This window comes from Protopterus annectens, chromosome 2.part0, assembly GCF_019279795.1.
Source record: "Protopterus annectens isolate FY-2018-M chromosome 2.part0, PAN1.0, whole genome shotgun sequence".
In the NCBI taxonomy this organism is placed as follows: domain Eukaryota; kingdom Metazoa; phylum Chordata; order Ceratodontiformes; family Protopteridae; genus Protopterus; species Protopterus annectens.
The window spans coordinates 852,297,156-852,322,934 of record NC_056728.1 but is presented as its reverse complement, the minus strand read 5'-3'; the positions used below and the strand labels follow the sequence as shown (position 1 = coordinate 852,322,934).

At 35.9% G+C, this 25,779-nt stretch overlaps 1 long non-coding RNA gene across 1 annotated transcript in view; it reads left to right on the top strand.

The window, feature by feature from the left end:
- Nucleotides 1–25,779, top strand: part of LOC122793258 — a 450,552-nt gene that overhangs the window by 217,065 nt on the left and 207,708 nt on the right. Inside the window, exon 3 of the long non-coding RNA XR_006363456.1 lies at nucleotides 4,183–4,306. This is a non-coding gene — a long non-coding RNA (uncharacterized LOC122793258). The remainder of the gene's footprint in view (nucleotides 1–4,182; nucleotides 4,307–25,779) is intronic.

The window sequence follows — 25,779 nt, the reverse complement described above, 5'->3', positions numbered from 1 at the left end:
AGGGTGTTTGTATTTATGAAATCCAGAAATTTCTGTACCTGTAGGTCTGAGGCCATGTAGGATTCACAGTATATAGAGAGGTAATTACAGTCTCCCATGAGTAAGGTGTTAGGATGGAGGGTAAGTGTCTCCAGTATGTCTAAGTATGAATTGTGATCTTCTTGGGACATGGTGGGTAATGTTTAGCTGGCTAAGATATGGAATGAGGTTTTGTTAATGGTGATCTACTGATGGAGGAACTCCAGTATGTCATCCTGTTGGACCACCCTAGAAGTATGCTTGTTAATGGTATATACTGAGACACTTCCATCTTTAGCCCTTGTCTGTGCAGCTATTGGTCTGAAATGGTGGAAGGCACTGAAACCTTACACTCTGCTGGGGTTCTCTCTGCCACTCTAACCATATCTTGTTAACTGCACTAATGTCTGTATTCTCAAGAGTGAGAAGGACTTTGAGGGAGTTTAGTTTTTTGTTTGTTTGTTTTTTTTTTTTGTTTTTTAGGCTCCTGGCATTCAGGAGTAACATCTTCATGTTCAGTTGAGTTGATTTTGCTATACCAGTAGGTTTGTCAATTTGGTATTGCCTAAAAAGACACTATAGGTTGGCAAAGATTAAACTAATATTCAGAAGCTTAGAGGAGAAAGGAGCAGACCATCCTTGGCAAAGCAACATGGTCTGTTAACCATGTCCTCCCAAACTGACAACTATTGGATACAATTAGAATGTCACCAGAAAGTCAGCCATTTGTTGAAATCAATCATGTTTTGCTCATATTATAGCAACATCCTCAGTGATGGTAATATGCTGCTCAATGCTAGTCTCATGCCAGCCTGAGACACATAGTCTGAAAGCTATGTAATGCCTCCCTTCTTATAGTCCAGGGAGGTACATCTCAGGTCATTTATACCTACATGGACTATGATGTAATCATGCTGGTACCTGAGGTGTAATGACTTGAGTGCATGCATGATTTGTGGATCCTGTTACCAGATAATAAACTAACCCTTATCTTCTCCTTGTTCAGCCTGGTTAGAGGGGCTTCATTGTATCTTACAATGGAGTCCCCTATGATGGCAGTCCTGGGAAATGAGTTTGCTTGCCTTAGGGGCTTAGAGCTTGTGATTGAATTATCACTTATTACTGATTGACAAAGTGAATCCTGTAGATGTAAGCTATCTGGACACAAGGAAAATGTTTGACATTTCAACTCAGAGTATATTGGTAAGGAAATAAAGGGCAAAGGGTGGGTCTCCGAATGGTAGAGCATATTTGAAAATTATTTGAAGCAAAGAGTGGATGTGTGCACTGCCACTGGGTTCAAAGTTGTCATTTGTTCTGTGTATTTTCATCTGATATTGCAATGAGTTTGGAGAGCAATGACAGCTTATATTTTGGCAATGCTTAGATTCATGTGTCAGTCATGGAAAGGAGAACATAATTTCAGGAGACCTACTCTAATTTCCATTATAAGCATATCAGTAGCATTTAGAATATAATTTAAAGTATGAGAAGTGCACCCTACACACAGGAAATATAGTCTTTGATCTTAAGCAAGGCTTGAAGAAAACTGTTTGGCAAAAAAAATGAATTTGCTGTGTGTTGTAAAAAGGCCATGACAATATTCAGTTAGATGCCACAGCATAGAGCATACCTCTCAACTGTCCAGATTTTTGCAGAATGTCCAGATTTTTGCTTCATATTTTTGGTCTGTTCCTTGTAAAATTTTGTTTTTTTCTGGTAAATCACTGGCAAATCATTGGAGATTGAAGTCAGAAAATGAGGTTCTGACTTCTTACCCTTCAGAAAATTCATGACAATGCAAAACCTGTTATTCTATCAATGTTCTAAGTTTGTAAGAGCAGAACTTAAAAAATTTCCCTATTTTTGAGTTTTTGTCCCACCATTATTTATGGCTTTGTCCAGGTTTCTTGCTGTAAGAAGTTGAGAGGAATGACATATAGCACAAGGTGTGGATTTCAAAGGCATTTGTACAACTGTGTGTATTCATGAAGACAAAGAGATACAGGTCCTGATTGAGCACATTACACAAGATGGTTTTTAACTCTGACATATATTAGTGAAATATATTATTGACACCATGAACAGGATACCTATACATGCATTCTGTTATCATCCAGTGGAGGTAGGATTGGTTTAATAGGAAGTTGCCTCTTCATCACCCAGTGCCCCATTTGTTATTCTGCTGCTAGAAGCTTCCAAAAGTAAGGTAGTCTAATCAAATGGTTATGTAGTATAACAGATTTTCAGGTCAAACACTCTGACATCAGCACAGATACTCCCTCTAGCTGTTCCTTTTCATGTGGTAATTACTTCGGGTGTGTATTGTTCACTATTTAAATATCTTGCGCAAATATTTTTTTATCGAGTAAACTACAAGAGCATAGCCAAGCATATGCTATGTATGGCAAAGTATACACTTTTTAGAATAATTTATGTATTTTGTGCCAGGAGATGTGCTATTTTAAAAAGCTGGCATATTTACAACAATTTATGGTTTCATTTTATAAAAATAAGATTTTTTTGTCAAAATACCTTGTTGCTAAGTTTTGCTAAAGCTAATCATATCAGATTTTTTTCAATGTTGAAAAAGTATGCTGTCTCAAAACATATGCTGGATAGAAGAAAAAGAAAAATAATCTGGTTCCACGCAGCAGTGAAAATCAATATGTCTTTTACTGCAGTAGGTAAGTGCTTTCTCGGAATAACATCCGCTTCATCAGACCAACAAAGATAGAATAGCAGTTACATTTTTAAACACTAAAACATCCAATAAAAAATCAGATAAAATGTGCATCATAGCTAAAAGCCATGTGATAAAATACATCTGTAGAATATATAGATCGTTAAAAAGTTGAATAAAACAGACTAAATGAACAATATGTACTTAAAACTGGTAAATACAATAGTAAAAAATAATAAAAGATGGACTATTGAAACATATATGATAAAATATTAAAAGAGAGATTAATGCTTTAATGGCCGTGCTTTAAGGAAGGGTTTCAGGGAAACTCTGTTGTTTAAACCAGGAGATTTATCAGCTTGAAAGCGCAAAATCCATTTCTGTTCACTAGATTCTGTTCTATTATTTATGTCACCTCCTCTCTTGGTACTATGTGGAATCTGTAGTACCATAAAGCTAAATTTATGTTCTTTACCCTCTTTAGCTACATGTGGTGATAGTGCACTGGTTTCTTTAACATTCCTGATATCCCTAAGGTGTTCAAGTATTAAAGAAACCAGCGCACTATCATTACATGTAGCTCAAGAGGGTAAAGAATGTGAATAGCTTTTAGCTATGATGCACATTTTATCTGATTTTTGATTGGATGTTTTAGTGTTTAAAAATGTAACTGCTATTCTATCTTTGTTGTTCTGATGAAGTGGATGTTATTCCGAGAAAGCGCTTACCTACTGCAATAAAGGACATATTGATTTTCACCGCTGTGTGGAACCAGATTATTTTTCTTTTTCTTGTATTCTCTGGTTTTTGCATCTGATTCCTTATTTGGTTCAAGGACTGTTTTTGTTTGGCATATGCTGGATAGGATGGGGAGCTGTTACACTAGTCTGCAGATTACATCCTAAAAACTGATTCACAATTCCAAATATCCTGGCTGTAAGAACTGAAAAATGGCATAGGACAACTTAGGTTTTATGTGATGCATATACAAGACCTGATGACATCCTGGTTAGATTCAACATTATCTGTCCAAAGATGGATACCTCCTAACTTTTTAAACGTCATCAAAGATCATGACATCCGTCATTCAACAGAACTCCCATTTTGTTATAACCCTATAGGAGTATCAGTCGAAGCACTACAGTTATGGGCATATCAAATTACTCTTCTTTTCTTGTATCTATATAAAGTAAAACTAAAACTACCCTCCACTCTGACTTGAATGTGTTTACCCTTTTGCAAGGTAACTCTTGGCAACTGAGTGCAAAGTTCTGTTAAATGACAGAACAGTGAAATGCCACAGGATACAGTAATGTCTGAATTCCAAGTACAAGGAAAGCAAGGTCAATCCAGATACTTACATTTTTGAAAAGATACATGTTGTACACAAAAAGGAATTTATCATTGGCAATGCTTTTAACCTATCTTATTTTATAAAAATGTTTTAAAAGTTATTTATATTTTCTTTTTTGTTTGTATAGGGGACAATGTGCGATGACTGGATGTTGTATTATTGCTGTCCACAATTAGGAATGTGTCAGCTTATGAGAGAGCTTAAAAGCAGGAAGGCAGCAGTCCACTAATACGAGCCATAGATTCTTACTGGTAAGTCATATTTCCTTTATAACAGAAAGTAGACACGCTTTTCTTCATGTTTTATGAGTGTTATATGATTATTCACTGCACGTATTTATAGTGTGCTTACATTTTGGAAACATTCATTGGTGGTACAGTTAGTCATATTATGTAACTGGTGAACTTCAGGAAATGAAACTTTATATAATTCAAGATTTTTCCCTTTCCTCATAGTTGTGCAACCCTGAAGTTAGTATATTTAATTTCTGTGGGAATGAGGGAATGGGGCAGATCCTGTATGTAGAGGGGTGTGGGGGCAAGCATCCAACATAAAAGCTGTTTTTGTTTCTTTTTTGGTGACCATAGATGTAACCTTTTGGTTTACATTTGTGATCACTTTAGTTAGATTATTTCAGATAGCAATGAATGCAAGCACTGACAAGGAAGTTCAGCCTTTTGTGTTTTGGACAATCTCTTCAGTAATTATTCATTATACACTCATATTTTATATGTATAGAGTTCTACATTTAGGCTTTGCTGAAAATAATAATAGTGCAGAAAACAAAATTATGATGGAAGTATTCTAGTATTCTTTAATCTCCCCAATTTTAAAATAAGGCATAGATCCCACATTATGCTTGTATTATAGACCAGTATCATTACTAAATATTGATTACAAAATCTTTATTTCAATCAGATTGTGATGAAGTATTGGATGTGACAGAGGCAAAACTGTTTAATTATTTTGATTACATTGTTATAGAAATATTGTGGTTCACTTTCCTTTTTTGGATAGTGGCTTAAAGACTTGTAATAATTCCTAAATTCTTATCTATTTATTCTTTGTTGTTCAGGTTAGTCTTACTAGCCTTGTAGCATCTTTTCAAAGGAGACCTAAAGTGGCATTTATATGACTAAAGAAAATTTGACCAGGGCACTGGGGAAATTTCCCTATCTTTTCGGTAGGTGCTATGGGATCTTTTACATTAACCTAAATTACCATCAAGTCAGGCAGATAAAGACTTGGTTTAATATCTCATTCAAATGATGATACACTCAGGAGTGCAGCACCGCCTTATGTTGTACTGCATATCAGCACTACATCTTCCTGGTATAGTAATAGAAGCCACAGCCTTCTACACCAAAGGCGAGTTGCACCAGTGAACTCTTGTAATATTTCTTCAAATTCTATTTTTGATTTATCTTTAATTGTTTTATTTTCTCTTTTTGATTAGCAATAACTTGTATTTTTGATCTTTTGATTCAGTTGTGCATACTTTTAGGAGTCATTAAATACAATGACATATTTAAAAATACAATGACATATTTATTTTTGAATAAAGTTATCTCAGTTTTAATGGAATAATTTCTTGATAAGCTTTATTAAAAAATGTAACCTGATTTAACCTGATCCCTGTTATGTCTGCCAGTTCTGCCTTGCTTTTGAAATTTAGATTTCACTGAGTAATTTTGTCTTGAATGTCGTAGTTCTTTTTTCCACTGTTAAATTTTCCTGCTACAGCAGTCCATAACTCTACCATAAGTGTAAGCATTCAAGGAGTCCAAATCGTAATTGTGTTCACTCATGTTAAGCTATTAATGTTCATCAACCCACCAAGTATTGCTTATATAGCAAATTCTGAATTTACCTAAAATGACTGTATGTGATGGTGTTCTTGATGCCATTACTGGTTTCTTATATTTACTAGAAATCTTTAGTGTTTAAGGCATTATGATCTGAGAAGGGGTACATAATTATTTTAAAATTCTGTGTGTCAGAAATCAGATCATTAAAAATCAGAATTTTATCTATTCTAAATTGAGTGTCAAAGGTATATGAATAGTATGAATATCCTAAGGAGTTCAAATGTATCATATAATAAATGTATATTTGATATTTATTAGACATAACCATATTTCTAATGTTTTAGCTTATGCTAATAAACTACCTTACGTATTATTATGTACAAACTCAAAAGGCCCGATTCCAAAAGACTTTCTCTAAGTGTCACTTGCAATGACAGTAGGTCTTTTGGAATCTAACTACTTGTGTAAGCCTGTTTATACACTGAGAGCATTTATTTCAGAATCAGGGCAGACTCACACTAAAAGCAACTGTTTTTACTTTTTTTATGGCTAGTTTGGCTACCATAATACCTGGAAATCAATTTAAGTTTATAATATTCAAATTCTATTATTATTACATTCAGTTATCACCATGGTAAATATATCATATTGATCTACAGTCATAAGTGTGATCTTAGGTATTAAGATATTTTTCTTTCACCAAATCATAATGCTACTTCTTTTATTTTTTAAGGATGCCTATAATAAAATCTCGTATTGTGATATATTCCACTTATATTTATCTTGTTATTTAATGAGCATTTTTTGTAGAAAAATAATCCAGGTTCTATTAAAAGTGAGATCTTCTATTAAACATCCTCATTTTAACTCTTAATCAAAGTACTGGTATTCAAAAATATAATATTTCATTTAATTTCAGATTTTTAATGCATTTCACTAGAAATGCTAATACTGCATAACTCAGAAAAATTCTGGTTCTAAACATGATACCTCTCATATCAAATATACAGGTTATTAGCTTTGTTTTTATATTAATACTATTACTTATTTTTCCACTAATTTTAATTGTTATAGACATGTTAGTAGTATTGAGCTTAAAATACTAAAAATTATAAATGCTGTTAAATATTTACACATAAAATCCATTCAGATTTCTAGTTCAAGTAGGATCTCTCAATTAAACTACCTCTATACTTTCCGACAAGAGCCTTTGCATTTTTTCTTTCCTGAGAAGAAGATTCACTAGATTCATTCTCTCTCATTGCTGCCAAGTTGTTTTAAATTATTTCTTTACATATCCTCACTTTCTATGTTATTATTTATCTGAATTTATTTCACATCTATTTATTCCTTTATTTCTACAGACACAAAATTGTAAACGTATGCTGCACATCTTTCCTACCATTGTATATTTTTAATTTTATTCTACAAAGCATAATTACTTGAATCTGTTCTTTTTATCTTTAGCCTCTTCTTCAATTTTCTGTCACTGTGTTATTACTGTTTTCCATTTTCCTGTTTCTTTTCTCATTATCTCCTCTTCCTCACTTTCTTCTGATAATTTCTTTCCTGATTTCATCCTTCCTATTTTCTATGACTTAAGGATTAATATACATTTGAATTTGTTTACAGCTATCATATTATAGATAAATAGGTTGCAATTTCTAGATTGAGAAAACTTGTATCAGTTACTCAGCTAGAATTAATTAGTTGAACTTATTATTTTGAGCATCTGTTTTCATACTTCTCTAAATTACAGTTTGTAACTCAGCCAAATGTTACAATAAAATAAAAACAAATGCCTGAAGACACTAGCTAAAATGAAACAATAGTTGATTTTACCTTAGTGTATTATCTTACAGAGTGAGAAACTATTCCCAGTTGTGAAGGTGTTTATACGGTTTTCCCATACAACCCTAGAATGACACACAACCATGCTATTTATTTTGGACTGAGTTATTACTTTCAAACAAGGCATTAGCTTTATAAAACTTCATATAGAGAATTAGCATAAATTAATGTAAATAGAAATTTGCTTCCGCAATCTTCATTCCTATGACCTCTATATTATCCACGCCTATTATTTTTGTAATTATCATCAATTATAGTTTATTAATTGGTACAAGATAAAACACTAGAAATCAATTGACCATATATATGTTGAAGCAATTTAAATTATAAAAGAATATATAAATAAAATATATAGTTTGCATAAATATTTTATATAATGTTATGTACCATTTCTAAAATGTATGTTATAATAATATAATGCAGTAAGACTTTTCATTTGATCATGCCAGCCCCATTACAATTAGCATCTATACACAGGAAGTGTGCACATTAAACATGAAAAGAAAATCCTTAATAAAGATGTAAGATAAATTCTAGAGTGATAACAATCTGTTTGATTAATGTACACTGACATGGTTCCTGTGCAAAGTATTAAAAATAATAAAATTATTTGAATTTAAGGGAACAAATTACTACTAATGTTTTAAAATACTTCTTCTCCAGACTAACGAATATCTTCCCAGGGTAAGTAACTACTAACATCAGACATCATGAAAATGAAACTGCACCATTCCCCAACCCAACCCTTCATCATCCACAAAGCCTGAAGTGTAGCTAGTATATATAAATTAATATTAATATATAAATTAATGGCTTCTGGATTCACTCTTTCCTGCAGATCACTCATCAACCATTTCCAAAATGGGGACAGTATTCCGTCACCAGTATCCTATGTATTAAATATGGGGCTGGATTTTGTAAGTACACTCAAATCAATTTGCAGACCCTACAGGATGCAGAAGGGAGACATCAGTGCACCTGCTATGGACTCAATTCCAGAAAACAAGCTGAAGGCAGATTGAGTACCTAAGTTTTCAGCTTAGGATAATTAAAGATTCTGCTCATATTCAGTGTGTGTCCAAAACACATTGTGTGCACACAACACAATTCAAATACGAGAAACAGCCACACTCACTGCTTCTTCTTTCGACTTTTCCTGGTTAGGGGTCGCCACAGTGGATCACCTGTCCACTCATGATTGGCAGTGGAGTTTTACGGTGTCGATTTGCCAGCCCGGTGCCCAAACTTCCACAGAAGGCACACACACACACACACACACACACACACACACACACACACACACACACACACACACACACACACACACACACTCATGCCTAGGGCCAATTTACAGTATCCAATCCACCTACAGCATGTCTTTGGGATGTGGGAGGAAACTGGAGAAAACCCACGTGACCACAGGGAGGACATGCAGACTCTGTACAGAAGGCACCCCAGCTGAGGATCAAACCGGAGAACCTCTTGCTGTGAGGTGGCACCGCTAACGTCTGCACCACCGTGGCCACCAAAACAGCCACACTCACTCCATTTCTGAAATTCTTGATGCATATATTATGGACCCCAAGGAATTCAAGCAAATACTATAGAGTACTGCAAAATCTGTAGCACAATGAAACACAACATATAAAAATGCAACCTGCTGTTAGTATACTGCAACAGCCAGCAGTGATGCAAGCCCTAAATGAGGCTGTGACTGTGCATCCTAGAAGGCAGCCGGCTAGAGTCAAAGCAAGGCTGCAACTAAACAAGTTGTCAAACCAGGAAATAATTGACAGATATCGTCTAGACAGACATATGGTGCAGGCTGTCTGTAACATGTATTCCCCACACATGTCTGTGTAGACCCTGTGAGGAACCCCCAAGCCATTTGAAACCAAAGTGTATCTCAGCTTGGGTCTGCTTGCATCTGGGACATTCCAGAGACACATGGGGGATGCTGTATGAGTATCACATACAGCCACCATTTGTATCCTGGTAAACTTCCTGGAAACAATGTGCAGCAAGCTGGATAACTACATGCACTTCCCATGCACCCCCATGGAGTTGAGAAATGTAATGCACAAGTTCTACAACATAACAAAGTTCAACCCACGTACTCAGTGCAATAGAATGCACACACATACCTATAGTACATCCAGAAGCAGTGATACATAAATAGAAAGGGATGGGCATCCATCAACTGCCTAGATGTCTGTGCAGCAGATGGCAGCATAACAAACATCATGGCAACAGACCCATGAAGTGTCCCTGATGTTGCCATTTGGAGGGAAAGTGGACTCAGGACCTCATTCCAGCAAGGTGAATTTCCTGAGGGATTGCTACTGGGTAATTATAGGAACACAGCTAGTATTCAAAGGACCCCCTCCCCACAACAGCATCCAGTCTGACCAAAAGTGTTTCTATTCTCCACAACATGTGACTGTGGCTATCCAACTTGAGCCATGGGAAATGATCCTGTACCTTGAACCATGTAACCATGTACAAAAGACCTACACTGAGCACATGCAACAACCAGAAACATGATAGAGTGTGTAATGTATGTGTATTTGGTGTATTGAATGCTAAGTTCAGGTGTCTGGACACATCTGGGGGTGTACTGCAATACAAACCTGAGAAGGCAGCACAGATGATGACAGTGTGTGCCATGCTCCAAACATTCTAACCCAAGAATGTGGCAGTCTTCCAGCTGCAGATGTGGATGAAATACCCCAAGCATCTGACCCAAACATTTGAGTTATGACAAGCTACATGTATATGAAAACACAGATTGAACATTTATGTCCAAGTGTTGTTCCACCAAAGCAACATAGATGGCATCTAATGACAAATAACCACTAGATGTACACACTGAGCATCACACATAATCATAAAATATCCCAACATGAAAATATGCCAGTGTGTCAAAAAACATCAACTCAGGGTGCAACTGATACAGGTATGCATACACATTCAGTTTCTTGTATCACTGTATGATAAACAATGACACACATCAGTGGTACACTTACATATCTATACACTATTAAAACATTAAAAAATAAATCATACACAACATAATGCAGGCATTTTTATTTCAGAAAACACATATCACAGTTCATTGGCATTGAAATAATATGAGTCAGCTATGTGTACTACACTGTTGAACATATCTAGCCCAATCTTGGTCGAGCTCGCTGACATGTCACACCACTGTGCGCTCTGCCATGACCATGTACAGATACATCCTGCCCTGGTTTCTCCACAGAGGAGATGGATGGGGTACAAAACCAAGTTAAGATAAAGGAACATGACTACAAGTTGAAGGCTTTGTGACTGGTAGAACCTCAGCAGATGGGCCAGCAGCTGACATCTGTGCTGGCTAGACCACAGACAGGGATTCTTGATGCCCATTGGTGGTTCTATGAAAAGGTGGCTTGCTCTCACAGGATACAATCTGCTGTGCATAATCATGGAAAGCAAAATCTTACATGTAATATGACACTGCTGCAATACCATAGATGCCAGGGTTTCCACTGACCATGTTACAGCTAACAGACTGTCAACCTGAGAGGCCAATGCAGATGTCTGGAGACATCCATAATCTCTCAGTGTCTGCACTCTTTTCCATGCATGACATGTAGCTAGTGTGTCACATGATCTGTGGAACAGGAAAGTGCATGCATGTCTGAACAATGCCATTGCTGTGACTGTTTATTTGTCCACAGCAGGAGGTGGACACTGTCTGACACATGGCCATATATAACATCTACAGCCTACATATACAGTGATGCTCTGTGTCTGGTTTCTGTGTGCATCTGCCAGCAGCAGTGCTCCCAACTGTTGATCAACAGCTTCACCCTGTTCAACATCCACTGTGCCATCATCCTCTAAGTATATCGACAAGTGGACACTGCCATTTGAGTATACATCTGGTGCAACATCAGCATCAAACTCATGGATGGACACTCCAAACAAGTGAAGGTCCTCTGTGCCAGGGGCCATACTACCATGCTGAGACACATCATGAGCAACATCATGATTGCTGGATTGCTGCTGGATGATATAGACAGTTGTGCTACAAGATACAAAGGCACTGATCAGGACAATATGCCTACAGCATGTGATGAATGTCAAAGACACTTGGTATGTATATTTTGCTGCAATGTTACAAATACTAATGACTTAATTTGCAGTCTACTATATGTATGTTTTACGGAATATACTTACTGCAACTATTGAATCTATTAATATGGCCAACATACGTCATATGTGATAAATAAAAAATAAAAACACACCTGTCAAACACTCATGGAATGATGTTGTGGTTCAGCTGGGGTGAACTTCAATTAGTGTAGGGAAAAATATGGGTCACATAATTCACACCATTAGTCAGGTGAACATAGTTAACACACACATGATGTATGACATACACATACTACTTGTATGTGCAATTGAGCTCTCCTGCTATGTAGAGTTTGTGTTTTGTACTGTCTAACCTGTAATGGGAAAGTAAAGAGAAAGATAGCACAGTTATGTGTTTAGTTTAGCAAAACAAATACTGACACCATCACATATATGATACAGTAATATGGGCTGCAAATACTCATATGATGGATGTCACAACTGTACACAAGAAGGGCCTGTATTGACAATTATTGACAAAAAATGTCAGGCATCACATGTGCTATACATTGTTGAACATACCTGGTCTTTCTGCACTTGATAATGTGTGGCTTGCCCCTCCACTGGATATACCTGTAGTGTTTCTGGAGCATATTGTTAGGGAAATAAAAATATAACCGTAAACATCGTGCTAATAAATGAGATGGGGACACTAACAAGGTAGTGTGCACAGCAATGGGTCTATAACACTTCATCAAATGGCTATTCAGTGAATAGCCATTTATTGAACAGCTATTTATCGAAATGGCAAATTTTCAGTAGGGCAAACAAGTGGTTGGCCACTTAGTGCCCACAAAAATAAATAAATAAATAAAAAATAAAATACAATTTAAAACCTGCCATGGTGGGGGGCTATGCCCTCCACACCCCCTAACTAAATATACCAACTCCAAGATCACACTACAATGGGGAAAATGGCAAATTCCAGATGGTGGCCAACCTCTGGTTTGCCCTAGTTAAAATTCACCATTCAATGAAAAGTGGCTTCAATAAATAGGTGTTTGATGAATGGCTATTTGCCGAATTACCATTCGATGAAATAATATAGACCTGCACAGCAATAGTATAGAGAGACTCACTCGTTGCTCCCTAGTGTAGGCTCAAAGAAGAGAGACCTGTGAATATTAATGCAATAATCATTACAAACATAGTTTACACTGCTCTGTCTGTAACTGAGATGTACCAATGCTTGTAATTATACTTACGTTCATCATCCTCACCCTGTGTGGCAGAGTGTTCACAGCACAACTCTGCTGTGTAAATCAAACACAGAAATACATGAATATGCAGGCTGAAGCAATATGCAGTCAGTGTCACAATACTCATCCCTGTACTGAATGTAAATGCATATATGTCCATTGTGGAACTCCAGCTTCAATCCCACCACCAGGGATTCATTACTTTCCTCCTGCTGTATGCAGTGAGGCCAAACAAATTGGGAAGTCATTGGGGGTTCAGTGGTGATTCACCACTGGTTGTGTCCCTTGAACTCTTATAATGTGTCACTCTGTTGGCTGCATGAAGTATCATGTCCTAGCAGCATCAGCTACAGGCCTCACAGGATTGATTGTGGTCCTTAACTGCATTGCATGTTGGTGAGGTCCATCCAGATTTAATTTCACCAAATAGTATTCCCTGAACAGCTTAGGATTCTCCTTCCATGTGGCAGAGAGCATCAGTTATGATACCCTATCTCTGGGGAGGGGAAATTGTCACCACTAGGACTGTTGACCATCCGAAAAACATACTTACATGATAATAATCATGGTTCAACACATTTATGCATTTGATTCTATGAACAGCATATGTCAAAATAAACATTATGCATTGCTGTGCAATGCAAAGATATGTATAACACTGTCTGTGATAAATACTAATATGACATGTAAAAAGTATCAACAGTGCCTTCATACAATCTCTGTATGGTTCACAACTGGTATTAGAACCCCTGACACTACATATATGTTGAAGGGAGGTCTGAAAAACAACAGCATCATGCCGCCAGCATATAGTTGCATTTCACATTAAAATACGGTATCAGTTAATGATTAAACAACTTATGGAATGTGTTGAAATACATCAGGTTTCATAGGTAGTACAAATCCATAGTAAGTTGAGACAGCAGTGACAACATCCTTGTTAAGAAGCATCATTGATGAACTATCCATAACAGCAGCAGCACATGTTTTAGGAAGCATGATTTAAGAAATATTTGTAATATCAACATCAGATACTAAATATGGACACTGTCGTAATCCATAGGTTTCTGTAGTTAGACAACAGAGTAAAAGGAATTACCAGTAAGAAGTGTGGATGATCCATAAATCCTCCTCCATATACTGTTATCATTTGCTGTGAATGCCTGTCATACAACTGCATATGGGATTGAACCAAAATATTTAGAAGAACAGCACCTGTATGCATAAATTTCCAGACAAGATGCCTCCAGGAACTTTTAACAACTTTTATTAAACTTAACATTTTGAGTAAATATGACTTTAAACATTTACCCTTAGAAAAAATTATCTTTAACAGATATACTAATTGCCACTACAGAACCTCCAATATTTGCCAATGTACCTCTCACTCAGACTCACAGAATCAAAGTGCACCTTGTGTGTGCCCAGCTTTAAGTACCATTTGTGCCATACATAATTAATAAGGTTAATTAAAATTTAAGTTTTTGGAATCTCATTCATGCCCATCTGCATAAATTGCCATTATGCGCTGAAACAACCAACTATAAATGCCTAATTGGTTCAATAAATGGTACCATGCCTGTTATCTTCCAGTAATCTTAGAACATGTCGTAAGGGCCACTTTCAAATATTGATTTTGATAAATTTATTGATCAGATCTTTGCTAACTATGAACTGATTGGTATCTCACTGAGCATTTCTGTGTTTTTGTGTTTTTCATATTTCTGCTACTTGAGGATCATGATGGCTACTTCGAGAAGGCTGAGACATGTTCATACACCCAACTGGGCTGACAAGGAGATGACCTGGATGTTGAGAGTGTATGCTGGATTGGAGCAGTGGTAGAGAGCCAGGCCTAAGAACTTTGTTCTGGTCAAGGTGTTGACCTGGGTCATGATAGGGACTATCAATAGAGGACAGGGATATACTGCACTGGAGTGCAGGTGCATCACTGCTATGATGACCTGTATGGGAGAGATGCAGTGGAGCTTTGAAGGATGGTCAATGAGGTGTGGATGCAGCCCGTAGATCCCTATGGTAAGTATCAATATTCTGTGTATACCTTATCATTCCTATGGATTTTATAGATATTTCTTTGACCCATACATAGCATATAGATATTTTTACTACCATGCTTTAGCTGCTCTGAGAATTAGGTCATGAGGGTAATTCAGTAGACTTTGTACATACTGCCCTCTTAACTATAGGTTTGATACCCATGTTGTTACTTAATTTAATAATTGAGTAATATTCATAACTATGCCTTTGTATATTTACATATGTTTCACAACATCTAAGTACATAATTTCATATAGTTTCTGTTCTTGTGAGTTACAGATGTCTATAATGCCTAGGCTGTGGATGTAGTTTTCTATGTAGTCCAACTTTATCACCTATTAGACCATTACAAGTTGGAATACAAACACAAATATAACTTACTTACTTCATTCTTCATAAACAAGTACATAGACACACTTATTTAATTTAAACATTAATGCCCGTACCATTGCTTAAACATGTTTTAGTTATATGTTGATAGCTGTTGTGTCTTCACTTTGAGAGGAGTTAAAATTGTATGCATTTGCCATATTTTGCCATTTATCTCAGGATTTATAATAAACAGCTGCAGTACTTGCATTCTACAATGAAATATTGAATGTTAGCTTAGCCTGTAAAGCAACTGGACAGCATGTCTAAATTTTGACATGTTGTGGATTCCAAACTACATAAGGGAACCTGTTACTTTGGTTAAGTTTATCCATACCATTTTTTTAAAACCATATTGCAATACTTTATATTAAGGTTTAGGTTGTGCATGGTAATGACTCACTGATCTAGTCTTTCTATGAATAACACCATAATCCATAATGACCTAATAACTTCAGCTGTTGAACAACAATTGTTGATGAGCAGTACCTGTTTGCGCATAAGTTGCATGTCTTGAGTCTTAGCTCAGCTTGTAAGTACACAGGTCACCATGTTTACATTTTGTGGGCTGTGTGTTTAATTTTTGAAAGGGTCCATATAAATCTTAGACTGTGATATTGATTTCATATACCTATAGAATTCATTTAACTAGACGTATTACACATTGATATTAACATATATTTTGAGCATTGCTGCAAATAACTGTCATTTCTCTAATTGCATTTCATAAACATCAGCTACTTAACAGTAGGGCCAGTACATCTTACATGTCTGAGCAATTTTTAGGTTAATATTGTATACTTTTTAAAAATGCTATGAAAGCCTGTTTTTTCATGAAATACTAAAAGCAATAGAAGAACAAAATCAATCTGTAATGTTGAGGGACTGTGTTGGCCACACTTACAGTTGGAATGAAGATGAGGGAAGATGTATTTATTTCACTAGTGATGTGCAATTTAACGAGGAATAATGGTCCTCACACATACCTGTCTGTGTTCATAATGTACACCAACAGGATGGTTTTGTTCATAGAGGCTGAATGTTACATGACACAGTCACTCTGAGAAATGGATGCTGTCCATTACTGTTAATTTTTCTTAACACATTGTTGATATGAATGTAATTTAAAAAACAGTTTAGCTACGTGAGCAGCACATTTTCATACTTTGCAATACTAAGCCAAGATCATTCTTAGTAGATCATCCAACATCAAGATGATACCATAACACTAACCCTTTTCACTGCCTGAAATACATACTTTTACAGTTAAGAAATGTTAGGTAGGCAGGTAGGTCTCCATGTTAGAGTTTGGATGTAGATAGTGATTGCAGGATTGAATCTCATGTCATTCAATCTATGCTCAAAGATGTTAACACCTGAATGTAAAAATGTCAAGTTGAGTATTGTGCTTAACTAATGTTATTCAGAAAAACAATCTGTAAAGTATGTTGTGAAATATACATCATTGTTATTTGAGGAATACATTTTTAATTTTTTTTTTTTATTTCAGACAATGAAGCCACAATCAGGACAGAGTGATGTGCATCGAGCAGATGCCCAAGCTTGAAGGGCAGTGGAGGGAGAGAGGAATGTTGAATATTTTACTCATATTATGAACTGAAATGCACATTCCACTATTTCAGGCCTGTAATTTTCAAATTAACATGTTTATTGATTAGACTAGAGAAATACCTATCATGCATCAGTAAGGTAAGTGAAATCAGCAAACAGAAGTTGTCATTGTAACTGTGTATAAAACTAGTAATGTTGATATATTATGCATTTTTGATCCATTTTGTCAGCACACACTTTTAACAATACATCCACAACCTAAATGACAGCTTGTGTGTGTCTGTCACACAGGTTCTAAGGTGAATGTTTTGCATACAAGTGTAAGTGCTGTGACTATTGTTTATGATGCATGGTTTGACACACTTGTATGTTTGGCTGTGTTTTCTGATGACTGATTTGTTGTGTATAGTTTGCCTAGTCACAGAGCAAATAGGAGTCTGCTGTGTCAGGTTTAGCACTGCTATTTGTATACTGTGTTTCATAGTTTTCAGTTCAACATTGGTACTGCATCTGTCTCATACATCATGGGTGTGTTTATAAAAAAGCACTGTTATAGCTTGGGTTGACTGACACTTGAGCAGGTATCTGTTTGCTAGCAGCAGTTCATAGTCAGAACACCCTGGAGGCCAACATTGGAATTGTTTTTTGTCTTCAACCCCTTGATTGTGCTTTTTTTAAACACTGCTATAGCCCAGGTTAACTGTCACATGAGCAGGTACCTGTTTCATAGCAGCAGTTCATAATCAGAGAGCATATTTACAAAGTTTGGTTTTGTAAGACTTCTGATTCCTGATTATTTTTGAAGATAATGCACAAAGTTGTACACATGCAATACTGTTATTAAAATATATATTAGATGCTGATATATCTAAAGTTGTTTTGATTGAAAATATTACATTGTTTTTAGTATTATGCTCATTATATTGTTATGTGTTCAGCCAAATATCATGCTGAACATTTTCATGTGGTTTGCCTATTCTCCACAATATTGTCCGATACCTTTCTCCTCATCTTTACAATGGCATGTTATGGCTGCTTATATAAATCATTGAATGCAGATAGTAAATATGTTTTTTGAACATTCACACATTTTTACAAAGTTAATGACCCCTATGTATGTGTCTAACCATATAGAATTGTTCAAGAAAGAACATTGTTGCCCCTTTTAGCTGTACAACATATAGGACCATAGGTAACATTGTCCCATAATGGATGTGTCTTAGTCTCTGTGTAAACTGTTATCATAACAATATCATGTTGTGCTATGATTTCATGGGACTGTTCTACATGATAGACATTTTATTTTATTTTCTGTTGTGTTTTGAAATGAATCTTTACAGAGCATGGTACCTGAGGGTGTTCACTAATCCAGAAACAATGATGTGCACGTGCTAAGCCACTGCCAGATTCTTCAAATGAAGATGGTGATGATAATGATGGCACCTGGACCCACCCCTGCCCAAGACATCCTGCCTGCACCCTAGAGGAGATGTCAGCATGACCGTGATACAGATGATTTGTGGGAAGAGATCCATGCTGTCATGACCAATGATCACAGATGAGAGACATATTGTGAACCTTCTTCAATGAGATGACAGAGGCTATGTGGGATTCATTCAGAATGATGGCTCATCCATATCAGGTATGTGCAACATACAGACATATCATTCCATATGTTTTTGGATGATAGTTATCACAATGTCCCACTGTCATGATGTGATGCGATGTTGTGTCATGGTTTGGCAATACAAATGCCATGTGGGATCATACACAGGTATATCTTGTCTATGTGTGATTCTCCTTTTCTGACTGCAACAAACAGCAATGTAACAATCTGTACACAATGTTAGAGATTACACATTCTTTCACAGTACATTATGCTGTGTTTTTTGTTTGTAGCATTTCCACATCCACAATGTACTGACAAGTGGTATACACCTACTATAAATAGTTGTACACATTATGACAGTACATGTGTGTGCACATAGTTGAATACATACTGGCACAGAAATGTACCTTTGACAAGTGAGCATTCAGTGCTGTACCGCTGATATGATGTAATGATGCTCACAAGAGTGTACTCTGCTCCATAATGTGCAGGGTGGTTGACATACACCTGCATTTCTTTATTTGATATTTGCATGACAGTATATTGCATGTGACTGCAATTTTTAGTTTACTTACCTATGCATGTTGATGTGACACAGTTGCACATTACTGTGTATGTGTGTTTTTACATGCCCAGTTTTGTGGACATCAGCAATCCATCTGACAATTTGATATATATTTTCCTTTTGTTTAAATGTATGTCTGTGTGTCTGCTACAGCACTCTGTGTGCTTTACACATGCAGTTGCATTATGTCAACTTACTGTGTCCTGCTTTACCCTGATGTGGTCCCAGGTTGTCCACCTCCCTCCCACCTTAACATTTACCAAGTATTTTTTTGAAGGTATGTTTTTCCTTTGTTAAAACTGCTGTCCATTGCCATTTATTAATTTGACACAGTGAACATGTGCCAAATGTATGACCATTTTGCAAAGCAGGACATCTGCACACAGGTTGCTGGTTAATGCTTGCAATATATCCTTGTTCTCATTCTACTTGTGTGTGACCAAGTACAGCTTTTTTCACATCCATGTGCACAACCTACTACATTCATTATTCTATACTGTTACATTTTTAACATATTATTACACATCATCGGTGTATGTATGTTTATTGACCTTGATTTCATGTACATTCTGTTTATGCCACTGCCACACATACATACACATACACCTGTGTGTTCCCTTTGACATGGCAAATGTGTGTAACATGCACAAATTCCATTACACAATTGTTTTAGTTGTGTACACCTACTTGTGTTTGTAGTAGCCTTTGTTGCACCTTTGCAATACTTTTGTTTGGCACTGTGCTTGGTTGTTTGCCTTTCACATGCATGGATATAGATTTTCTTCTGTTCCCTGGAGCCCTGCACTGCTGACAGACTATTTGGATATGTATGTATCCATCCAGTTTGCACTGTGATCCTTATTTATTATCCTACAACACACATTACCATTGGTCATACACATCCAGGTATGACTGCCACACAGTTTGCTACATAGTGCAAAGGTGGATTCATTTTTCTGCAGTTCACCATGGCTGGTATGCATCCTCACCCTGTTTTTAAACTTTCTATTGCCTGTGTTATGCAGTGTTCTCTCTGTGTAACTTACCTGTCCTTATTGATTTTTCCAACCTGTGTCTGTCTGTTCTATAAGTATATCTGTTGTAATTAGTCTCACTTGCTCAATCCCTATGTTTACCTTTCCTTCCATTCTTAAAAAAAAAAAAACAGAAAAGATGGGGCCTATTCCCACCCCCCAAAAATTGCCCATGCCTCTCTGACTTTCCATCAGATTTTCCTATTCCAACATCCCTCTTGGTTGTCCATTTTCTTCAGTGATACCCTACATCTTATTTTCTATATCCCACTTTCCTTATGTTTGTACAGTACTTGTGTTCCCCAGACAAGTCCCGAGCCCATTTTAGTGACTGTTAGCTATGCCGATGTGGCCATGATTGCCATTTGCCTTTAATTGTTTTAATTAGGAAATCTATGGATTCCATAAGAATCAGTAAGTCCAAGTCAATATTTTTTAATGCTACATGTATTATATAGATATCTGTAGTTGTGTCACAGTTTAGTGTAATGAATGATGTGAATATCTCTCTCTCTCTCTCTCCATATATATATATATATATATATATATATATATATATATATATATATATATATATATATAATATACAAATAGCCTTGCAGCATGGAAGCATGTATTAAAAGTTAGTGGATGGTATACAGAAATATCCGTGGTTGTCTACAACAGTCTGCAAATTTATATTATGAATGCCATGTGCCTTACTTTGGGATACTTGGCATTTTTAATGTGTGTGTGTGTGTGTGTGTGTGTGTGTGTGTGTGTGTGTGTGTGTGTGTGTGTTCCAAGTGTTTGGGATTGTAAGCTTTCACTTACATAGGATTGACAAATCAGCGTTCACTTTTTTTAAGCGTTCACTGATTTAATATAGACCCTTTCTAAACAATCAGGATTCTTAATATGTGATCATCTTTCCATTTGTTTGGTAATGCACAACATTATTGGATAACCATTTCTTATAATTATGGATTACTTGTACATTTCAACATCCCAAAATAGTTACTCTGATATTTCACCATTACTCTTCAATCATAGAGACACCACCACGTTCAAGACCAAACTGCATTTTAATATATCTAAAATCAAATAATTATTCATCTCATACTCGTACTCATTACTTAACTACATTTCATCCATAATCCAAAGCACTATCTTCACATTATCATGACAAAGTGGAGATATTCATCCAAACCCTGGACCCAGCATATTAACAACTCTACATCACTCTCAGTGAAAACACCAAAAGACCTTTACAGCATGACATTAAACATCCATAGTATCTGCAACAAAGTATCTGACTTCCATGCATGGCTTACACAGTATACACCTGATATAGTTGTTCTAACAGAAACCTAGCTCAAACCCAGATATCAGACTCAGAAATACTTCCCCTGGATATCAGATGTTACAAAAAGATAGACTTCATAAGAAAGGGGGAGGCTTAGCATTAATATACCATAACCACTTAAACATAATACCTCACCCAAAAATAGTTCCCTCCTTCAATAATATGGAAATCCTATTAGCATCACTATTTTTCAACAACCATAAACAAATATATATTGCCACCATCTGTCTTCCTCCAGGTCCCAATATCCCAACACTGGAAGATGTCCTATCATGGTTTAACCCAGTACATCTCAAATGAAACCATCATCCTCAGTGACACTAATATAAACTGGCTTAAACTAACACCAAACAACTCCACAAACTCTATCAGTCTGTTCAGATTTACGCAACTTATACAAACCCCAACACACACAACAAACAATCACCCTGAATCCAGATTAGACTGGATATTAGTATCCCACCCACAATACTACTCCAATCCCAACATGCTTCCCAACATCCTAAGTGACCACTTTCTAGCCCTGATACACAGGCTATCAACCTACACCCCAGTCATTCATTCATACAAATATACCAGAATTCTGGCCAATTTTAGCCAGTCTCACTTTTACAACCTATTACAAACACTAAACTGGAACCCATTGAAATATCTTCCCTTAGGTGAAGCTGTACATTATTTCAATACCGTCTTTCTGGATACCCTTAACTCTATAGCCCCCATAAGAAAAAAGAGAGTTAAACATAACCATCCTTGGCTATCTAAGTCAGCCAAGCAACTACTGATTAATAGAGACCAAGCATGGCACACATGGAGAAAATATCAGACCCCACCCAACAAAATCATCTTCAAAATACTTAGAAACAAAGCAAAACAGACCATTAAACAGGACAAAAAGGCTCACTCTCTCAACAAATAAACACCACAGTAATAATCCCAGACTTTTCTGGAAATCTGTCAACTCATTACTAAATCCTGGCAGCACCCAAAACCCATCTCAATTTCCAGACAAAAACCCAGTTGAAATCACTGAAATATTTAATAGAAACTTTATTGATATTATCATTACATTAGTAAATGTAGGCAATACCCCAACCCCCATTAACCCATCCACCATACCTCAAGGCAATATCAGTTCCATACCATCCTTTAGCTTCCAACCTGTAGCAATCTCTCAAATACAAATATTACTTGGCAAATTGAAACCAGGCTCCATATCTGCTGATAACCCCCCCCCCAGAATACCTCAAAATTAGTGCTATGGGAATAGGTTTCCCAATAAGTATCCTTATAAACTGATCCCTTGCAGAATGCACAGTCCCACAGCTCTGGAAAAAAAAATCGGTACTCACCCCACTTCATAAAGGTGGAAACCCTCATGACATATCTAATTTTAGACCCATTTCCATACTGTTCCCTTTATCTAAAATAATGGAAAATTGCACACACAAACAACTGGTTGAATATCTAACCAGCGACAACTTACTATCCCCTTCACAACATGGTTTTCAACCATTCCACAGTACCATTACTGCCCTAGTCTCCTTCATATATATCATCTATAATGCCCTAGACAGTAACCTACTTATATCAGTCCTGTTACTGGGTCTCTCAAAAGCATTTGACACAGTCTTTCACATCAAACTTATCCAGCAACTGCAATCACTAGGATGCTCTGATGCAACCCTAACCTGGTTCACTAGTTACTTGGAAAATAGACAGCAATCTGTAAAATGGCAGAATAACCTCTCTAGCTTTCTCCCAAATAACATCCTACTATTCAGCATTTTTATAAATTACCTACATAAAGTCTACCATACAATATGCAGATGATTCAACCATAATCTGTACCTCCAATAACTTTTCTGACCTCCAAAAGCTAACACAAAAGGCCTTTATATCCATAGAAATCTGTCTAAACCAATCACAGCTTTTCCTTAAACCTAATAAATCTAAACTACTCATCTTTGCATCTAAACCTGTTCCCACAGAGTTTGCTATATTCTCCATAAACAAAACTCAAATAGAGTTAGTAAATCAGGCCAAACTGCTAGGAATTACTATTGACAGCAAACATTGCTTTGACTTGCATATTAATAATGCAATAAAAAGACTCACTTAAATTAGGCAAACTTTACAGAAACAAACAATACTTAGAAAAATACATCTGAATAAAACTTTCAAAAAGTCTTCTCTTTCCAACCTTACTATATGGGTCTCCTATCTTCGCCAATCTCTACAACTAACTCTTTGCAACACAAACCACAGTCCTGTTATTATAAGATTGCAAAATTCGCATCAGTCCAACCAAATTGCACCCACTATTGCCAGGCCACTAGAGAACTAAACTGGCTAGAATTTGCACATTACCTACATTATGCACACCTTACCTTTGCCCATAAACTCATTTATAAACCCGAGTTTTGCCCTTCCCTGAAAAATATAATCGAACTTTATGTCCAATCCGAAAATCTGCAGTCTAACAACAAAAAGCTACTTAAAGTATCAAAACCTAGTAAAAGAGCAGGTAGCTGCCTCTATTCCCATTCCATAACTAAGCTGTGGCACACCATCCCATCATCAGTTACAGAATTAGACAACATAATCTGATTTAAAAGAAAATTAAAACAACGTCTCACTTTTAACCCCATCTTCATATGCAACACATATCCACAGCCTCCTTAATCTAGCAAAACTGATTCACATACAAATATACTTATGTATATGTCATACTGTTACATCATATGAGTTATCCCTAATCTTTAGTATCCTAGTCCACACATCCATACAACAATCTTAACACATTTTCTCTTCTCTGTCACTTTCTACTTTTAATACTACCATTAAATACATACCACCTATAATCTACATAGTCCTACCACCTAGCTATAAGATTTTAACTATATCTATCCTACCTTTAAGTTTAACTCTCTAATTCCACCTTCACACTTACCTTTCCCTTTTCCTACTCCCCCCAAAAAATTTGAGCTGTATTGTTAAATATTTCTAACTTTATAATTTTCCTACATGCTAATGTTCTATTGTTACTGTATTGTGCCTTTTTATAACATATGTGCTGTTTAGATAGTTTGCTGTATTATTTCACTTGCTTTATAAGTAATTGTTTCCTTACAAATTCATGTAATGATTTTCATGTAGCTTGGAGCTATTCTCCCCGGACCTCCACTGAAAATGGGTATGAAGCCCAGTGGACTGTCCTAGTCAACAACTGTCAATAAATAATAAATATAAATAGTTTTTGAAGAATTAATTTTGCGCTGTTTCCCAAGAGAGAGATAGTAAAAGATAATTTGGAAGGATTTTTTTTATCTTAGAAGTTAGAATCATTTATAGTTTTCAATCATCGGTTATTTTAGAGAATAAAACTATTTTATCAAATTTCTTGTTAAATTTCAGAAAGAATCTTCTTCAAAATACTTCACCATTACTGTTAGTTGTCAGCCATCTTTAATAGAAACAGTAAACTGTATTAAAGTAACAATCTGCCTTATGTTTTATCTTATCTTCAAAGAATAGTATAATGAGTTTTTTCTCCAAATATAGCATATCTCAAAATGAAATTGTTTTATAAGTCTAAGAATTTTTTACCTGTATAGAATCATCCTTGTTCAATTTCTATAATATATATATATATATATATATATATATATATATATATATATATATGTACACACGCACACACATATAAAACTCTTGTTTTTTACCATTTTTTGGAAGAATTCAAACAGGCTGAAGACATGACACTCCAGAACTTATCTGAAACCATACCATATTGGTTAATGATTTATTGAGCAAATATTTGGTGAGAGAAGATTTATTTTGATTTCTATGTTATGTTTTGCCTGAAATTTTCACTGTTTGTCGGATGAATGGGAAATATTTTTACACAAACTCAAGCCATCCCAAGGAGCTTAGTTAGCTATAAATTCACACAACTTGTAGACGGGACATTCCACAGGCTATCTGAAACCATACAGTGTTAGTTTGTGATCTATTGTGCAACTGCTTGGTAAGATAAGATTTATTTTGATTTATATATTATTTTTTGCTCTGTTTTCACCATTTCTTGGTAGAAAGGGATAGACTGTAGATAGGAATATTTATTTTGAGTCAT